We start from the raw sequence: 21,454 nt of genomic DNA on the forward strand, positions 1-21,454 counted from the left end.
TTAACAAACAAACAGAAACTAAATCTTCAAAACAACAATGGATCAAAGAAGCCTTATGGCATTCTCCTTTGGCTTCAAACTCGTATGATAGCCACTAACCTATTGAATATGTATATACAATCATGTGTAATGATCCCTCAAGTGTAAACAATCCAACAAATGGTTTCTTACTTGAGTCCTTCTCACACTTTCCTTGAGCAGGCAGAAAAAACAAAAGATAGGCCACTCCAAGTGTCCACTGAACATGTGTACATGATCCATAAATATAATAAAACTCATCTCCCTTGATGACTGCAACAACTTGACAAAAGGATCCTGAAACTCGTGAATGACTACCTTTTCTTGATGATCAACAACGAGACAAAAATCTTCTTCCTTTTTAGACATTGGTTATTTTATAGAATGAAGTTTGTCATTCTCAAGAGAAATAGATGTAGACTGCAAATTTTTGGATGAACTTTGTAACAAGACTCCTGCTGAACAAAACAATGAAGCTAGCTGCCTAATCAAATTCGTGTCATCTTTGTTTTGAAGCTCATAGTTAACTAATGGAGAAGGACTTTGACTACATATATCATCCACAACATCAGCTATTGGATCAAGGATAACTTGAGAGGACTTTTGCAACTTGTCATACATTGGCTCCAATGAGGCTACATGATTTTCTATAAAATCTTCATGTTCCATAATTCGGGCTGAATTTTCAAACTGAATGTTGCTTGGTAACAGTGATTGTGGACTGAAAAAATGTTCTATATTACAAACAACATTCTCAACAACTTGAGGAGAAGGTTCCCAACTACTATTAACTTGTTTGTTTTCTTCATTGGTAACCTTCTAGTTTGATATTATTATTTCGAAAGAAGAGAAACACAAAGGTAAGGAGTCTTGGTCAAGAATTTCATGGTCTTCTCCGTGCTTGACATCAAAACTGAAAGAGTGTTGATTTCTAATATTAGGAAAGTTTTATCTCAATATTAAAATTGAAGTAAAACATAAATACAAAGACCTTTCACCTGATTTGAAATTTTCTAGATTCTCTTCATTGTTGTCATGATTGATATGCATAGGCTGAGTGCTACATCTGAGTTGTTGTAATAAAGCTTCTTCCTCCCAAAAACATGTCACTAATTGCCTTGTAGAGTCAACCTCTATTTCAACAACATAATCATCATCATACTGATCATACTTGGGTAACTCATCATTATAAGGAATGACATCAAACATACACATTAGATCAACATATTGATCCTCCATGGGTTGATCTACAAATCCATCTTCATGATTGTCCATAAATGAATACATAAAACAATCATTTTCTGATCTATGGTAACTGGAATGAGTAGGATAATGGTTAGGGTCAACAACCTCTTCTTCTTCAGCAATAAGAGGGACATGGTGTTTTTGAACAACAATTTTATCTCTCATGATGATCTTTTGCATCATTTCTTCCATTGTTCTTACCAAAATGTCGAGCTTCACTTCTGAAGATGTTAGATGTTCCTTCTCTATGTTCTCCCTCGCTTCTTCTTTCAACTTTGACCTTTTGACCAGAAAATTAGCTTCCACAGCTATTGCACTGTCCTACATTTCTTCAAGTGTTGTAGGGTTCCTTTCTCTCAATTGAAATTCCATTTCTAGATCAAAGGCATCCGGGTAGTGTAAGAGAGCTAAATCAGGTGGTGGTTTGATATCAGCAGGGATTGAATGGTATACTTGATTGAACCTGGCTGAAAAGTGTTGCACTGTTTCTCCTGGTTGTCTTTCCAACTGATTATATTCTTCTAAAATAAAAAAAATGATTCCTCTTGATCACCCATCTATCAAGGAAGACTTTCACAAACTGATGGAAATCGAAAATGCTTGCAATCGACAAGTTCTTGAACCATTTCTTAGCTTCACCTTGCAAAGATAAAGAAAAAATCCTGATACTGACATCATCTTCTTCAACCTAAAAAAGGTCGAGAAAATTTTCAAATTCTGAATGTGTTTCTCAGTAGTGATGTTACCATATTCTCCATCAAACCTGGGAAGATATTTGTAGTAATTTTTAGGGAAATGATGGAGTATAGGAGGTAAGATGAGTGGCTTGTATCTATCTGGAATTTTACAAGGTATAGGAGTATGTACAAAATCTATAGGATTAGTCTTGATGTCTTGAGGCTCATCAAGTTGAAGATGGTCAACATAAGATTCAGAAGAAGGGTCTTGATCAAGATCAAAATTTGTATTCACAATCTTCAAAGGAAAGGAATCAAATGCAAGTCTGGTATCTTTTCTCAAATATAGTATACTCTAGAAAACCTTCTTGACATTCTCAGGAAAAGAGAAGAAATAATTTACAATAAAGAACATGAAGTTTTGGATGAAATTCCAATTTGAATACCTGATCTTCCCATATTGTCCTTTCATTTTTATGTTGGTAAGGTTCATCCTCCAGAGGAGTCTTTGAATTAAGTTTGGAACTGATTTGGAGTCGCCAGGTGAATGATTTCAGCCTTCTTGTATCTGATCGTTTTCCACCACCACCAACTAGATCTGATCCTTATCGTTATTTCCCAGGGAGGATATGATCTTACGTCCTCGGCAACAACGGAAAAATGTTATCCTCCACAATGTCCTAGGTTGAGAGGAGATCGACGAAGGTAACCACAGACCAAGCTTTCAGTTTGGTAGCTAGCCCTACCAAACCATAGATGGCTCTCTCTATGAAATTGTAGCCAAAGAATTGACAAGAATGTAAAGGATTTTATGCTAGATAGCTAGGCTCAGGTAGGTTTGGAAAATGTAGGGTTTTGATGCTGGATAAGGGAGAAAACTAGGTAGCTAGGTCACCAGGGTCAAAGGGTTACAACAAAAAAGATATAAAGGAGAAAGGTAGCAATACTTTTTTGATGGATCTTATGGTTTTTCGATGTAGTGTAGTGTTCATAAGAAGCTACAAGTCTTAATGAGCATGAAACATGAATTCATTAAGCAAGAAAGAAAGTAACACATAATGATTTTTCCATCAAAACAGAGCTTTATGCAAAGAATTATGTTTATAAATTATAAGGAAAACCATTGAAGAGTTGATGAATGGAAAGATAAGATGAATATATTTCATATAAAGCTATAACAGAGAAAAAACAACATCACAAACTTACTGCACATGAATTCCTAGATAATAGCTGCAAACTGTATCCTTTGATTTCCAGAAAATGTCCAAGTACAAGCTACAATAGTTCTCTCCTTTGACGTCCAACCTCTTCTATGACTAAGAAATGATACAAAAAGACCAAAACAACATCTCCTCACTCTCAGGGGTTGAAACCATGACTCTGTAGGAATTTACAAGGTAAGTTCCTCAGAAAGAACACCAAAAGGACACCGCTCACAACCAGATCACAGATCAATACACCAGTATTTTTGACGTGGTTAAAACCCTCAAAGAGGGAAACAGTCCACGGCCTGCGCCAACGTGGCTACTACAGGCAATTTATTAATCAAAGAATGAAAATTTACATAAGCTTCTCTCATGCACGGATTACCCGAACAATGACCCTCCATGTGCTTTAAATAGAACTCATGGACCAATCGGGTGTCAAGCCACGGATCAAGTGTCGGTAATATCGAGGAGAGAGTGAACCGTCGGATCACTACATATCGTGACCGTCGGATTGTAAGTTACAAAATGTACAATGGTAAAGAAACACACTTTACCTAACTCTATACTTAACTCTACACTAGACCAAGTTGAACTTAACTATATCCTATGTGTCGGAATATCCTAACATCCCCCCTTAAGAACAACTTGGGATAGGATTGAAGGATTTACAAATATGACATAATAGGAGAAGGAAGGAGGCACTAGAGCCTATCCCCCCTTAGTAACAACTTCCTGAACTCCAAGCATATATCGAAGTTTAGTGAACTTCGCCTCTGTGAGAGCCTTTGTGAAGATGTCTGCAACCTGATCATTTGTTGAACAATATTGCACTTCAAGAACATGGTCATGAATGAGCTTTTTGATGAAGTGCATGTGTAGTTCAATGTGTTTGCTGCGCTGATGCTGGACTGGATCTTTGCATAGCTGAATGGCACTTTGATTATCACACCAAAGTGTGGTTGGATGCTGCTGCTCAAAGCCAAACTCCGATAGGATCTTACGAAGCCACAAGGCTTCCTTACTGGCTTCCACGGCACCACAATACTCTGCTTCTGCTGACGAAAGAGAAATGGCAGCCTGTTTCTTACAAGCCCATGTAATAGGTCCTGAACCAAGAGTGAAGACATAACCGGCAGTAGACTTCCGATCATCAGGGTCACCAGCCCAATCAGAATCGGTGAAACAAACTAATAGAGGAGCTACTTTGGCACTGTAATGAATCCCAAACTGAACTGTACCTCGAACATAACGAAGTATTCTTTTAGCTGCTTTCCAATGACTTTCACGGGGGTTTTGCATGAACCGAGCAACAAGGCCAACAACAAAGGAAAGGTCAGGACGAGTATGGGTTAAATACAAGAGTTTTCCTACAAGTTGACGGTATAATGTAGCATCAACTTCAGGAGAAGTACAAGAGACTGAAAGTTTGACTCTAGACTGAAAGGGAGAAGGGGCTGGCTTACAGTCTTCCATGTGAAAATGACGAAGAATATCACAAGCATACTTGGACTGGGAAAGAGAAATACCCTCCTTGGATTGCAAGACTTGAAGACCGAGAAAATAGTGTAAGTGTCCTAAGTCTGTCATTTCAAATTTCTTTTTAAGGCTGGACTTCACATGGTTGATAAGGTTGGGATCACTACCAGTAAGAATAAGATCATCAACATAAAGAACAAGGATGATAAGAGAGTTGCCCACTTTCTTGGTGTAGACAGTATTGTCAGAATAACACCGAGAAAAGCCAGATTCTAAAAGAAAGCTATCCATTTTGGCATACCAAGCCCGAGGAGCTTGCTTGAGACCATAGAGAGATTTCTTAAGTCGACATACAAGGATGGAGTCTGTTTGGATGAAGCCAATGGGTTGTTCCATATAGATTTCTTCATGCAAGTCCCCATGCAAGAAGGCAGATTTAACATCCATTTGATGGACTTCCCATTTTAAAGAGGCAGCAAGGGAAAGAACAAGGCGGATAGAGTTCATTTTGGCAACAGGGGAGAAGGTTTCAGTGTAGTCAATGCCTTCAACCTGTGAAAAACCCTTAGCAACAAGACGAGCTTTATGTTTATCAACTTTCCCATCTGGTCCATACTTGGTTCTGTAAACCCATTTACATCTAACAAGTTTGCGTCCCTTTGGTAGAGGAACAAGATCCCATGTATCATTTGTCAACAATGAATGATATTCTTCATTCATAGCTGCTTCCCAATGTGGATGGCCTGAAGCTTCTGCAAAAGTGTCAGGATCATGATTTACTGGAGCTTGAGCCAGTAAAGAAGAGGCTCTTTCAAACTGAGAACGTGTACGTCGCTGATCTGTAGGATCACCGGCAAGATCACCTGCTGCATCCCGAGTAGCACGGACCCATCTTGGAAGTTGAGGATCCTGAGAAGGTGGGGGAGGATTATCATCCTCACTTTCATCATCGGAAGAAGAAATGTTTTCAAAAGTAGAAGAGATAGGAAGAGGTGGCACATCCGCCGGACTAGGCTCGCAGGCCGATTTATTTTCATCAAATTTTACATCTCTTCTAATGATAACATTTTTGGACTTAAATGGAATAAGTCTATAACCTTTTACATCTTCAGAATATCCAACAAAAGTACATTTCTCACTCTTAGGTTCTAAAGCTTTATGCTTTTCATCTGGAATATGGGCCCATGCTTCACTTCCAAAAACACGAAAGTGACTTACATCTGGTTTAATGGAACTCCAAGCTTCTTCTGGAGTGATATTCTTTAGAACCTTAGTAGGAGTGCGATTGATTATATAATTTTCACAATTAATTGGTTCGGCCCAAAAACTAAGACTGAGTCCTTTAGATTGCAGCATACAATTAGCCATTTCCTTTAAGGTGCAATTTTTCCTTTCAGCTACACCATTTTGTTGTGGAGTGTATGGAACATTATGTTGCATTTGAATTCCATTTTCGGTGCAAAAGTTGATGAATGTGTTTTTAACATATTCTCCACCATTATCAGTTCTTAGCTTAAGAATTTGATGTCCAGATTGTTTTTCAACAAAGGCTTTGAAGGCCAAAAATGTGTTAAATACTTCGCTCTTGAGTTTTAAGAAGTATACCCAAGTGCGTCTGGAGAAATCATCAATGAAAGTTAAGAAATACTTGCAGCCAGAGAATGAAGCAACAGGAAGTGGACCACATAAATCACTGTGCACAAGCTGTAAAGGGGCTGAGGCGTGCCAAGAGGCACGTTTTTCAAAACTGTCCCGATGATGTTTTCCGAGTACACATCCGGAACAAACACCATCTCTGCAAGATACCATAGGAAGACCTGTCACCATATTTTCTTTACATAGATGCTGAAGGGAGCGATAGTTTAAGTGACCAAATCGCTCATGCCAAAGTTTGCTCACTTCATCATTATGAGCAACAAATACTGAGGGAAGATTTGATGACCCAAAGTTGTGAAACTTATACAACCTTGTGGAATCATCAGCAATACCAGTAGCTAGAATCTGTTTAGGATCTCTTAGATCCTTGATTACAACATCATGAGGTGAAAATTCAACAATTTTACCTTCACCTGAATGAGTTATCTGATACATAATACATCATTAAACTAACCATTGTCTAGATGAACAGTTCCAGTCCCTACAACATTAAGAGATCTATCATCACCAACATATATATTTTTGGTGTTACAATCATTTAAAGAAGAAAACATGGCTTGGTTTTTGGCCATGTGATAAGAGGCTCCAGAATCAATGAGCCACTCATGAGAAGGAGAAGAAGAAGATACATTTAATGCATAACCAGACTGAGATGATTGACAACGACATGCAAAAAATGCCATTCCGGAAGTTGAAGTTGAAGTATGCTCCACATGGATGTTGTGTTTCTTCATTGCGGCTTCCAAGGCTTCCATCTTCTTAAAGCATTTAGATTCTAAGTGGCCATCTCGATTACAAAAGTTACAATGTCTATCAGTCTTCTTCCATTTGTTTTTATTGGTCTTATCATTTTGCTAAAATGATCTTTCATTTTGAGGCTGAGTTTGCTTAGGACCCTTGTTTGGTTTAGGACCATTCTTTTTAGGATATGACTTCTTAGGATTCTTTGAATTTGGTTGCTGTTGGGTGGCTAACGCTTTCTTGGAAGAGTTTCCAAGATTAAGAAGACCAAGGTGTAAGAGTTTTTCTTGTTCTCTTATTAAGGAATCACAAAAGGAGTCAAAGGAAGGGGCCTTGTAGTCTTTTCCTTGACAAATGAAAGCTTCCCTTGTAGAATGGAAAGTGGAAACAAATACAGAGTAGGCTGGTCCCAACTTAGTAAGGATGGAATAAATAAGGTTACCATCTTCTTTCTTAACCTTAACACCTTCCAAGAGATATCTAAGGGTCTTGAATTTGGACAAGAAATCTTCAATGCAAGAAAAATTATTAGGATCCAAAGTAAGCAACTCATTTTCAAGTTGATGGGCTCTAATTTCATTTTTAATCCCAAAAACTTTAGCGATTTTTTCCAATGCTTCATGAGGAGTCTCAAGTTCTGCAATATGGAATCTAAGATCAGGAGAAATAGACATCCCTATCAAACCACGTGCTTGATCTTGTCTATTTTCCCATTTTGCAGCCTTGTCTTCATCTTTTGGTTTCTTCTCTTGGTCTGTGGCTATTCTGTAGAGACCTTTACTTCTAAGTAAATCTTCCATGTAGGCTATCCATTGGAAGTAGTTAGTGCTGTCAAGAATGACTTGGCATGGACTTTCCATTTTTAAAAAAAACTGAAGCTGAAGATGCTGAAAGTAAGTGTTTCAATGGATAGATCTTGAAAAATTAGGTTGTTTTAAAAAAAACGGCTCTGAAAAAGGCTTCCGGATGAAGAAGTTATGGCTTTTTGAAAAAAATTTGTTGAAGTTGCCGGCAAAGTGCGCGAATGTGCGGGAATGAAAAAAATCCGCCCCCACAAAATGGAGACTTGAACCCAAGACCTCTACTCTCTTAAAATAGCTTTGAACCAATTGATCTATACAAAAAATTTGAGAGAGAGAGAGAGAGAGAGGGAGAGAGGGGGGGGGGGGCCTTGGTTTGCGTGCTTGCCTTGAGAAAGCTCTTTTTCCCTACAAAACACAAAACACAAAACCCAACACGAATATGCAAAGAAAAACGAACCTTGCGGCTCGAAGTTAGTTTTACACAAAAAAACTAGATATTTTAAAAAAAATGAACCTTGCGGCTCAAAGTTAGCTTTAGCCGAAAAACTAAATATTTTTCTCAATGTTTCTGATTTTCCGAGATCACACTAAGGTGCAGGGAAAAGAGCATACGCATGAGAAAAATCCTTCCTTTCTGTTTCTGATTTTCCTAGATCGCACAGAGTCGCAGGGCAAAGAGCATACGCAGAAATGAAAGGTATAGATCCGGTTAAAAAAAAGGGCTAAATAAACCGAAACCGAAATAAGCAGAGAGAAAATAACAATAAACTGCAAAAACACTGTATACCTCCCGATCTGAAAAATGACGCAGCTAAGGCTACCGGAAACCTTTTCGCGTGAAACGAAAGGGGTTCCTCACTGGAAAAGATGCTTTGAACGCAACAGAGCAGTCCTCTCGGCTCGAAAGCAGTCAGAAACAACAGATCTAGGAAACGACAGCCGCATGCATTTCTACCGGCTTCAGATTTGGATCACCAACGGACGCGGCCCTCAAATAGCTCTAATACCATGTAGGAATTTACAGGGTAAGTTCCTCAGAAAGAACACCAAAAGGACACCGCTCACAACCAGATCACAGATCAATACACCAGTATTTTTGACGTGGTTAAAACCCTCAAAGAGGGAAACAGTCCATGACCTGCGCCAACATGGCTACTACAGGCAATTTATTAATCAAAGAATGAAAATTTACATAAGCTTCTCTCATGCACGGATTACCCGAACAATGACCCTCCATGCGCTTTAAATAGAACTCATGGACCAATCGGGTGTCAAGCCACGGATCAAGTGTCGGTAATACCGAGGAGAGAGTGAACCGTCGGATCACTACATATCGTGACCGTCGGATTGTAAGTTACAAAATGTACAACGGTAAAGAAACACACTTTACCTAACTCTATACCTAACTCTACACTAGACCAAGTTGAACTTAACTATATCCTATGTGTCGGAATATCCTAACAGACTCTAGGAACTGCTCCATGAGGTGTTTTAACCAAACTCTAATGTCTAGGGAGGTTTAAAACAACTTCTCCATTTAACTTTGACTCTAACCACTCTCATAAATGAGGCCAAATTTACATCAAAACCACTTACAAAGACTAATCACCCACTATTACATCATAATTACACTAGGATTACTCAATTACATTATTTACATAAGTGAAAAAGTCAAACTAGGTCGAACTGATGAAGAAACTAGCCTCCTGGAAAAAGCATAGCGAATCTGGAAAAAGTGCAGCGTGAGATTGCAGGTCACTTTTGGAGGCCTTCTTGAACTCCAAATTGGGCTCATGATAGCTCATTGGAAATATATTTATGTCTGATACACAATGGAATCCTCAATAATTGAAAATGATCAAGTATAGCCCCTCAAAAATCAATTCTCCCAAGACTATTCAAAAAGCATAGCGTGGCCTCCAAAAACAGGGCAGAAAGGTGTTTTTAGGTGGTTTTTGGCCATTTTCACCCTGTAAAAGTTGATGACTTGGGCTTCCAGGTTTCAAAATTTGATGTAGGGGTCAAACTACATCCAGACATGCAGATTTTTTTCCATTTGGAGCTCTCCAGAAAAAGCGCAGCGTGGCCCATGCTACGCTTTTGGCAGGGTGACTGTGCCAAAAATTGCCAAATTTCTATGAAATAGGGCTGAAAGGTGGAGCGATATCTCTCTAACCATAACAAAATTTGAAAATTTGAGAGGGGTTTGTGTTCTTTGGCATGTTTTGAACAATAACCTCCTCCCGTTTTCCAATATTCATCTCTGATTGGCCACAATCTTCTCTCAAAAAAGGTGACTAAAATAGAGCATTTCATAGTTAGACAAATAGGTTGAAATGAGGAAAGATTATCTCCCAATCCTTGATACCTATATGAAAAGTGAGAGAGATTTTTGTAGCTTTGAATCTTAGGAACAAAAACTCCTCCAGTTTTCAAAAATACTTTCTCATTTGTTCAGAATCCAAGTTTGTAGTTGGTCACTAAAATACTGAGCAACTCTCCCATAGCAACTGTATTTTGGGAATTTCTCCCAAATCATAACACCTGTGAATAAAATGAAGGATGTTTGTGTTCCTTGGTGTGTGGTTAACAAAAACCTCTTTCAATTTTGTAAAATTCATCTTCATTTGGTCAGAAAAATATTTTGAAGAAAAATTGTCCCTATGTGTAGCAAATGATTTGTCAATGTCCCTTTGACCTAGTGGAGATGGCTCACGCTCTTGCTCTTTCTGCCTCTTGATACCTATTGTTCTTTGTCTCCTTATTTTGACCTAATTTTTTGTATGGCTTCTTTTCTTCTCCATAGTAAACTTGTGAGTGAAAAACCCTAGAGGGAAAAACAGGGGAAGGGAATGAAGGAATAGGATGAAGGGGTGAGTAGGAATGGGTGTAGGAAAAATTTATGATATGGGGAGGTATGTTAGGGAACTTAGGGAAGTGGAGGTAAGTGAAAAGAGTGAGGGAATAGAGCTAGGGAATTTATACACAGTCCCAGCTATGAAGGCTATCAAAAACGCAACGTAAGGCTAGGTTTTATGTATAGGAGGTTTTAGGAATAAGAGTGAGGGGATGTGAGGGTTTTAGGAGTATCTTTAAGTGTAAAGGAGGGTATGGTATGCTAGGTACAAGGTTTTAGGGGTTGCAAACTGAAATGATGGCTCTCCCACAAAAACGCAGCGTGGGGCCAAACAAGAGGTTTACACCATAAAGACTATGAAATAAACTATTGGAAAGGATGCTGAGCCTTCAACTTACTTGATTAACCGTGTTGGTGACTTTATTTTCCTTTGAAAACCCTTAGAAACTCGTTTTATGACCCTTGAAGAAAAGCACAACGTTCATTGTCAAAGGCGCAACGTGCAGGGAAAAGCGCAACGTGCCCGGTGAAAAGTGTAGCATGCTCCCTAAAAACGCAACGAGGTGGCTTAAAAATGCAAAGAAAGAGTTTGAAATCAATTTTTGGAATTTCTTTAGCCCTAAAAATGGTGAGGAAGTGATTGATGATGAGTGAGAGCTTCTTTAGCGATGAAATGAATGAGAGAAATGAATAATGATGGTCTTTTATAGCTTGTGAAGTTGATTTCTTTTCATAGTAGTGGGGTGGCTCACACTATGCCTTTCTCACTTTTGCTTTGGAAACCATGTAGCTTAGGAATATTTGAATGTAGCTTGAGATTATTTTAAGCTTATTACAACATATTCATTTGAAATAAAATCTTTTCGAACCAATTTGTATCACTACTCCTTCACATGCCAATTTTATGAATGGAATGAGAAATTCAATGACTGAAACCCTAATGACCTAATGGATGATAGTGAGCTGAATGAAAACTGTGATAATGAGACTGATATGTCCATAAAACTTTTGAGAGATGGCACATCCAAATGTATGATGACAGGGACCAAAACATGGAAATTTTGTAAAAGAGTAATTGAAAACCTAGACACACTAGCCAATGACTAAATTTTACTTTGAAAATCTAGTGACATGATAAAATTTGACTTTGAGATCCCTAAAAAAACTTGGTAAATGCATATTTGATCACTGGTGACAGGTAGAACTAACTGACACTAACAGGTGGTAATGTTATGCCTTGACTACAAAAACACAGAGTGAAGTACGATAACGTTGGGTGAAAGAAAGTGTGTGACCCTGTGGAAATTCAAGTGCTATGCATGAAGGTTCCAACACACGAAGCGAAAAGGAAGTGCGTCCCTTAGAAGCATGTAATAGTACACAACTTGAAAGGAACACATGAGCATAGTGACATCACAAGATAAGATGTGGAATATTCCACAAGTTAAAGTGATGAATTAATACAACAACAAGCATTCAACAAGATTCATACAAATGAAAACAAAATAGTTCATAATAATAAGAATAAGTTAAATAACATACATTGGAAATACAATAAGAATAGTCCTACTATATTCACAACATATGCATGAAAGCATGTCGGCTCTAATTTTATTATTATAAGTAAAATTTCCATTCACACATACACCATTGATGGACCACTAGCCCTAATAGTGGAACATTCAGGTCAAGAACACCTGCTCCTCCAAAGAAGTATACTCGCTCTACACTATGAAGAAGCTAAGGCTCTTCACAATAATCTCATGTTCATTATAATCCCAAGCCTAGCCAAAATTTTGGCTCCCAAAATCCCTTTACATGAGTTATGAGGTTCTATTTATAATAAAAGGGGGTGACTCTTCAACTCCCCTTTGTGACCTTTAGACTAACCTCATGACTCTTCAACTTCTTTACAAAATGACTCATTACATTACTTCATGACTCTTCATATTATAATATTGACACTTGGAATTTCACTTACAAAATAATTACAAATAATATTACAATTTACACTTGTACCCATACAAGACAAAATATGGAAGAGACAACTTGATAGCCTAACAAGACAAAACACTATGATGATTGAGTTTGGGGAAAATCTAGCTCAACAAATTCCACTTGATGCTTCTTGGTGACATATCGGTGCCAACTCGGTACTATGTTATGAAATCCCAAAACTACGTAATGATGTCTGGCTGGAAGGGGACTCTTGCCTCCATTGCATCTGGGTATAATGATTTGGAACCAGTTTCAACCTCCCTCTCAAGTAAAAGCAACATTGCTATAATCTGGAAAGTACCAATGATGTAATTCTGTATGTTTTGTCTGTTTAACTTCAAATATTTCTTGGTGGAAATTTGTCTCGACTACTCCAAGTACTCTTCGATCTCTTGCTTGACCCGGTTCCCGGGTTTAGCTTCAGTGAGTAAACCAACCGATGGGATCTTTTGTGCATTCACCAATACATCCAAACTGTTGTATAACCATACATATGAGGCTTGAATAATACTAATGAAAGAGGTGAGGTGCTTGTTGTTCTGAATCAACATTTGAACCTTCTCTTTCTCTAGCTTCGCCTATGGCTTCATTTTCTTTCCCAAGTGAAGCGGTGCCCATTTGTATCGCATTGTCCATTCATGGACGGATGCGATCATAGCTTTTATATTCCCAAGAGTTTTGACGAAGTATTTTCTCTATTGTTGCAATCCATGCAAGTGCACAACTACCTTATGTATGGTAATGATCTCCTCATAGAGGTCCCGCATGGTCTCTCCAAGTGTTGATACTTCAGCAAGTATCATTTTTCTCCTCTCCTCCAAGTGGACTTGTGCAGAAGCTACATTATGTGCTGCTGCGTAGAGTTATTCTACCTCTTTCCTGGCAACCTGTAAATCCTGTGCCAATTTCTTATTCCCAACCATCAAATATTGAGTGTTTGATATTTCTCCACCTAAGAAGGCCAAGTTGGATTCGGTAATGGAATTTGGATTCTTCCTGGTGTCTGGCACTATCACCCTTTCTCTAATGATTGCAAGCGATGTGAGGCCATCCAAAAAAATATTCTTCATATTTTCACAATATTCTTCTGTATTTCATCATACGACAAATTGTACAAGCCCATTATCAGATCATCATCAAGAGGAAAAATTTCCCCTACTCTGTTGGAGCTAAATTTGTTGCTGGAGGTGGTGGATACTGAACTATGACCTGCAGTGCGCTTGGCATTAGGTCGACATCTTCATTTTGCAGCTCTAATTCTACCTCCATGTCATCAATCTCAATCAATTCTTCAATTTAATGAGCAAGCTCCTTGTCCTGCATCTATTCGCTCTTCTCCTCTGCTGTTGGTCAGTTCTATTCCTGCTCTTCATTTTGCTTCTGCATTGTTTCTACTGCTATTTCATTCTCTTCTTCCTCCTTGTGTTTCTCTTCCTCCACTATTCTCTACTGTGCTTCTCTCTTCCTCTATTCTACTCTCTGCAACCTTTGTTTCCTCTTTGCCTCACCTACTAAATCCTCTTTCATAACAATAGGATCTTCTTTCATCTTGCGACTTCTTTCCTTCCCTGGACTGTAAGATGATGACATCTGTGCATGGGAAGGCTAGATACCTGCATGCAAACTTGTGTAATCCCGATTGCTGAACACAAAGTTAAACATGCTAGTCCTCTAGATCTTCTTTGAAGCTCTTTTCTGAAAATATTCCCTAACCTTGTTCCATGTTAGATCTAAATCCTTTTCTACAAATAGTTGAGTCTTCACATACACTGACAAGTCCACTAACATTTGCTCAATTGTTTTCCCACTATTACTCTTAGTGGTATCCTTCGAAGTAGATCTCTTGGGTGTCATGGTAACAATGACTATTGGAGAGAAGTTCTGAATAACCATAGTACCTGTTGGACATAAAAGGCACTCATGGTGAGAAAACATTATCTTTTTGCAAATTTAACTTCAAAGCATGATCATGTAACAAACCAGGAAACTAGTGAGAGTGATTGCACAGTTTCCATGAACAAGTAAGGGGGACTGGTTGTGGGCACTGCACATTGTGCAGTGTCAACAGTGAAGGGTGCAGCCTGAGTCTTGGATTGCACAATGCACAGTTCAGCTTAGGCAGAGACTGGGAGAGACTGCACATTATGCAATCTCAGTGGCCAAGGATAAAAGACTAAGCCCTGGACTTGCACAATGCGTTGTTCGGCCAGATTGTACTACGCACTGCGTAGTCTTAGAGGCCAATATCTTAGCTTGAGCCTTGGGATTGTGCAATTCCCAACTAGGCAATGTAAAAACTGGCCAAGGAAAGTGCAAATGTGCCCGATGGTGTGGGAAACAAGCAAATCTCAGTGATGATGTGAGCTTGAGTGTGGACCTGACTAAGTATATATGAATCAATATGAATTAAGTGTAGAAACTCAACAAACAGAAGGAAAAACAAATATGCAAGGAGAGTCGCCGAAATGGTGACCATTGGTGCAAAAAACAAGAAAACCAATGCGACACTTGTGAAAGGTGAACGAAAAAATGAAAAAAATGCTTCTACAAGCTAAAATATGTTGAAACGCCAACAACCATGAAGAGAAATAATCAAAACAACACTCACACAAGGGAAATAACAAAAGCGACAGAAAAAGCGGCAAAAGGCGATAAAAGAAAAACTCACCTCAGAAAGTGACGACAAATTCACTGAAGGTTCCTTGATCTCCTTGAGAATACTAGAGCTCCAAGATAGAATGTGAAAATGAGCTCTAGAGGCATCGATTAACTAGATTTGAGCAAGTTAGGGTTTATGATGCACATGCCTAAAATCAAGGAAAAGAAACACTTGGAAAAACATTCTAAAAATAGTAATGTGCTAACTTCGGGAAGCTAATAATAGATCCCTATTTCATAGTGGTGTTTTTTTCTTTTTAGCTTTCTTGCTCTTTCCAAGGAAACTTTCCATGCACGCTACTAGGAAAGATTGTGAAATTCTAGGGAATTGGGCAACTTTCCGACTCAGTGCACTACACAGTTTATGAGCTTAGTGAAGGATTGCTCAGTTTCTGGGCTCAGTGTTGGGATGCCTTCCATGATTGCACAGTTTTTGAGCTCAAGGCTGATTTCCAGTCTAAACTGCAAAATTCCAGTCATCAAGGCTATCTGCCCTCAAGGATTGCACAGTTTCTGGAGGCAAGCCCATAATTTCTGTGTGACCAAGTCAAGAGGTTAGCTTGTGACATAGAAAGATCGACGATGTGTAAAATGAGCAAGCACAAGCACAAATGAAAAATATAAGTCTCATTAAAATTATGAGTACTTGACAATAGTTCAAGATAATCTCTTATGGATAGGAAGGAAGGCTCCAAAATCAAATCATAGGCAAAATTTTGGAGGGTGGTTATAGTCCCTACAATAGGTCTTTTTTCCTTAAAAAAATTAGTGTGCTAATAACTTGTTTGCATGAAATGAAAGAGAATTGAGAGGATAGAGAGCAGATCATATATAATCCTTGTTTTAATGCATACAAAGTGTACACATCATATATAATCTTTGTTTCAATGCATATGGAGTGCATTACAAACATTAAACCAATTTATTATGGTGAACAAGTATGTTGTGAAAGGCCCTATGGTTCATTCATTTCCCAAAGTGAGTCAAAGCTCTAAACTAGATTTTGTAACACAATAAACTAAATAATTATAAATATATAAATATTATTGAACTAAGGAAATGGAAAACATAGTAGGGAACCAAGGATGGAAAAGCCTCTCATAATGCTCCTAAATGTACTAGTATCTTCTTGAAAAGTAGACTTAGAAATTTCATCTCCAAATTTATTCATTCAAATAAAATAACATAAGAAATTAATATTAAATATAAAGAGCAATACCTAAATGCAGGTTTTTTAATCCAAATGGTCTTAGTAATAAGGTACACCCCTCAGTCACAATTTGTATCAAAATCTCCCTTATGTTGGTGATGTTTATTCGCTCATATGTCAGAAAGGCACAAATCCAATGACAACTTAGGAGCAATCCATTGATTCGACAAGTAAAGAGCATGGCCATAAAGGAGAGAACCTATTGAGGAATCCTCTTGTTGTTGGAGGGGTTAAAGAGGCCAAGAGAATGACAGAAGGGAGAGAGAGTATATCATAATTTTGGTATCAATTTGATAAAGGGGAATGAGAAATAAGCATCTACACAAGGACAAAAGGAGTGACTTTAGATTTTAAAAAACATTAAATGTGTATGTGAATGTTTCATTAGCTATTGTATAACTTGGTCATTTTTAACACTAATATGTGGATTTTATGTAATACCCAAAATTAATATTATGTATGTATATGATGAATGGCTAAAATCTAATTGACGAAACATGTGATATTGTACATTGAAAAATTATCTCTCTCTCTCTCTCTCTCTCTCTCTCTCTCTCTCTCTCTCTCTCTCTCTCTCTCTCGCTCTCGCTCTCTCTCTCTCTCACATATAGTTTGAGAAGAGAAGGACAAAAGTTATTAAAAAAAGGAAAGTGAATGTCTTGTATTTTGATGTTAAGTTTAAAAATAGCTAAAAGTGTAAAGACAAGTAAAGATAGAGGTTTCCACATAGGCTTCAATAGTTGAGCAAGTTCAACGATAGATAAAAATAGAGAACAAATAACCAAGAAAGAGATGTTTATGGGAAATGCATATTCACATTAAAAGATCGTACAAGCATTTGTATAGTCCATATATCCAATTTGTATAGTTGAATAACATGTTGTTTTGTTTATCTTAGGGTGATTTTTGATAACTATAAAGTGTTGTTTTTTTGTGGGTAGCTTGTGGAGGTTTCCTTGTAAGTTTTTTTTTGAAGGAATGAAAAACTAATTTGAAGGAGTAATTACATGTGTATCTGTGAAATTGATTTTATGCTTATACTATGTAATTTATAGCTATTGTGTGATTAATGTTATGTTCTAAAAGAAATTTCTTTGTTATCTAAATTCAAAAATTATTTTTTGAGATCATAAGGAGTTTCTCGACCTAGGCTTGGAATTTTCATGTGATAGTAGATATAACTTTTTGGATTGGGATTATCAAGGTTTTAAATGGAAAATCAATTTCTAGAAATAAGGATCAACAATTAGATGGTTTCAAAGTTTTATTTTTTGATTTGGTATTTTATGCTATAGATCTCAAAGATAGAAATAAAGTGCCCCAAGTTTAAAGATAGATTAGATGGTGCCTCAAATTTCTTATCATGGAAGGTGAGGATTTCACTTTTACTATAAGAGAATGATAAATGGGTATTTTCAAGGACACTTTGACTCTACCCATACATCCAAAATAGTTGGAAACCCACAACAATAAGGAAGTGAAGGCCAAGTATATGATCTTAGATGCTATAAAGGATCATATGATCACTCATATCTGAGAATAAGGTTGCGAAGGAGATGGTATATGCCTTGATTAGTCTCTATAAGGACATAAAAAAATGGATGATAATGTAGAACAAACCGAAATCCATAGTGATGACCAAATTAGACATAATCACTAGTTAATTTATGAAAGTCACAGAAATTTGTGATCAACTTGCATCAATTGGGGAGAAGGTTGAAGATGAAAATCTACTAAATGTGGCACTAAACAAATTCTTAGCTTCATGGGAACCATTTTTCAAAGGTATTTTCACTTAAGAAAAAATTTCTAAATTTGAGAGGCTTTGGGATGTCTTTATCCAAGAGGAGACTCGAATGGAGTCAAATGATAACAAGAAGTATGGTGAAGAGAACCAGTTTTATTTGGCCAATAAAATAAGGGAAATAAGGGAAAAAGTAAAACCCATCAAGGATAATGAAAAGAGTGAGGAGCCACATTCATAGCTAGTAAATAAGGACTTGAGTTAAATCAAGTGCTTTATTTTTCATAAGCATGGTCATTATGCATCACAATGTATATATAAGAAGAAGGGTAAAATAAGAGAAATAATATAAATAGATATAAACCTCCATGGTGTTGGGTATGTGTTATATTCTTTCCATGCCTAGCCCTAGCGGGGGTGCTATCCCCTTGCATGGGGTCTGAGATAGCACCCCAAGAATTTGTTTTTATGCAGACCGAATAAGAGTTGGTTAGACCTACCCATGGTTTTGTGCATTATTTTTGCACATGGTTTTGGGCATGATCGTTTTTCGGCCATGGTATTTTTTAGATATGGTTAAGGGAACTACGGTTATGTTCTAATCTAGGGTTAATGGATTGAGGTTTATGAATGCTTTGGCACATATATAATGTATTGTAACATTGAAATAAATATAATTAAAATCAATCTGGTTTTCTCAGTTTTGGGTTCCAGGGGAAAATCTCTATGTATATTTTATGTTCTCACCATTGTATATTTTTCTGTATTAAGAATCTATTTACAGGTGATTTCTATACAAGGTTGAAACCTACATTTGATATCATAATTTTTTCGGTTCAAGGGGATGTTTTTGTTGCTGAGGGGTTTTACTAGGGAATGTGGTAGACCTTGTTATAGTGGGAGATCTATAGGATTGATTCTTATGATGAAAAGAGATGGCGAATAGCAAAAAGATAAATATTGATAAATTCAATGGACAAAATTTTGAGTTGTGGAAGCTCAATATGGAGGATTTGTTGGTGAATAGATCAACAGATTGTTGTACATCTAGGTACAACACCAATAGGAATGTCAGAAAAATGTTAGGCAAAGAGAACAATACGATTGTGTCTCTCAAATTCAGTATTGTTGAATGTATTAGGGGAAGCTACAACAAAGGCTTTGTGGGAAAATTTTAGGATTTTGTATCAATCTAAGTCTCTGGTAAACAAATTGTTCCCATAGAAAAAGTTGTATAACCTGAGTATGAAGGATGGAAACTCGATGATAGAGCATCTAAATGCCTTCAATTCTATGGTAAGTCAGTTTTTATCTATTAATATTCAAATTTCAGATGAAGATAAGTGCATTAGACTGTTGTGTTCTGTACCAGACTCGTGGGGTAGAGTAGTTGTTGCTATAGGTAGTAATACAACCACCTTGAACTTTGATGAAATAGTCTTGTCCTTGTTTTTGGAGGAGACGAGACAAATTTTTTTGGAGATCTAGAATGGAGATGCCTTGTCTATAAGAGGAGGGCCCCATAACAATAATATAAATCTGTCCTTAAGATGGAGACCTATATATAGAGGGAGTTCTAAATCTACAAGAAATCGTGTAAACGTATGTTGGAAATGTGGAAAAGAAGGGCACTACAAAAAGGATTATAGATCTAAAACTCCTAAGAAAGGAGAGAGATCTGATGATGCTCCTTTTGTAGTGGTGAAAACCACCTCAGATGAAGGTGAGGATGTGTACTTGACTTATTCTTCAAGTACACACATAGATCATGAGGCATGGTTGATTGACTCAAGTGAATCCTTTCACTTCGCTCCCCATAGGGAGTGGTTCTGTGATTACAATAAATGTAATGGTGGTGATGTCTTCCTAGGGGATGACATGAAGTCCAAACTAATAGGGTGTGGAAAAGTCAAGATGAAGTTACAAGGTGGAAGGATTAGAACACTTCTTGGTGTTCTTTACATTCTTGCATTAGCCAAAAATTTAATTTTTGTAAGAAAGATGGATGATACAGGTGTAAAAACGATGTTCGAGAAAGATACCTACAAGATGGTTTAGGGAGCACTGGTATTGATGCACAAATTTTAAATTAGAACTTTGTACAAACTTTTGGGTAGCATTATAATTGATGGGTGCAACAATTCTATGGTACATGAAAGTGGAGAAAAAAAACTAGTGGTCTTTGGAGAAAAGTCTATGTTGTGGTGTTAAAGACTTGGACATATTGGAGAGAAGGGCCTTCAAATACTACATGATAATGGTATGGTAAAGGGTATGTTTAATTTCTCCTTGGATTTTGATTTACATGAACATTATATATATGGGAAACAGAGTCGGGTGAGTTTGCCCTCTGGTGTTAACATGGCGAAAGGGATACTAGAACTTGTGCATAGTGATGTGTTTGAACCTATGTCAGTTCCTTCACTGGGAAAGTTTGTGTACTATGTCTCATTTATAGATGACTTCTTGAGGAATACATGGATATATTTCTTCAGGAATAAATCTGAAGTCTTTGAGAGGTTTAAAGAATTTAAGTCTCTTGTGGAAAATTAGAGAGAGAAGAAGATTAAGGTGTTGAGGATAGATAATGGTGGAGAGTTCTGCAAGAAGGAATTTGAAGAGTTCTGTAAGAAGTGTGGTATATCATGGAAAAAGAATACTCCATACGCACCTCAACAAAATGGAGTTTTAGAAAGAATGAACAAGACATTGATGGAAAAGGAAAAAAGCGTGCTTAGTGGCGCTAGATTAGGGCAAGAATTTTGGGCAGAGGTAGTGGATACTGCATGTTACCTAATAAACAAATCACCTTCATCGATGTTGGAGGATAAGACACTAAATAAGGTATGGAATGGTAAGAAACCCTCTATCTAACATCTCAAGGTACTTGGTTGTGATGCATATGTACATGTTCCAAAGGATAAAAGAAACAAGTTAGATAGTAAATATGAAAGTTGCATCTTTATTGGGTATGAGGATGGTTTAAAAGGTTATAAGATTTGGAACCCAGAAACAAGGAAGGTTGTGTAAATATGATATGTCATGTTTAGAGAGGTGAAATATGCTATTAAACATGAATTCCTACCTATGTTAAAGGAACCAGAGAAGATAGAGGTTGAGCTGAAGGAGGAAGAATCAGATTGTACACCAAAACAAGAATCAG

Source organism: Pinus tabuliformis, chromosome 4_1 (assembly GCF_031772625.1).
Source record: "Pinus tabuliformis cultivar Carrire ecotype Pingquan chromosome 4_1, CPIR1, whole genome shotgun sequence".
Classification (NCBI taxonomy): domain Eukaryota; kingdom Viridiplantae; phylum Streptophyta; class Pinopsida; order Pinales; family Pinaceae; genus Pinus; species Pinus tabuliformis.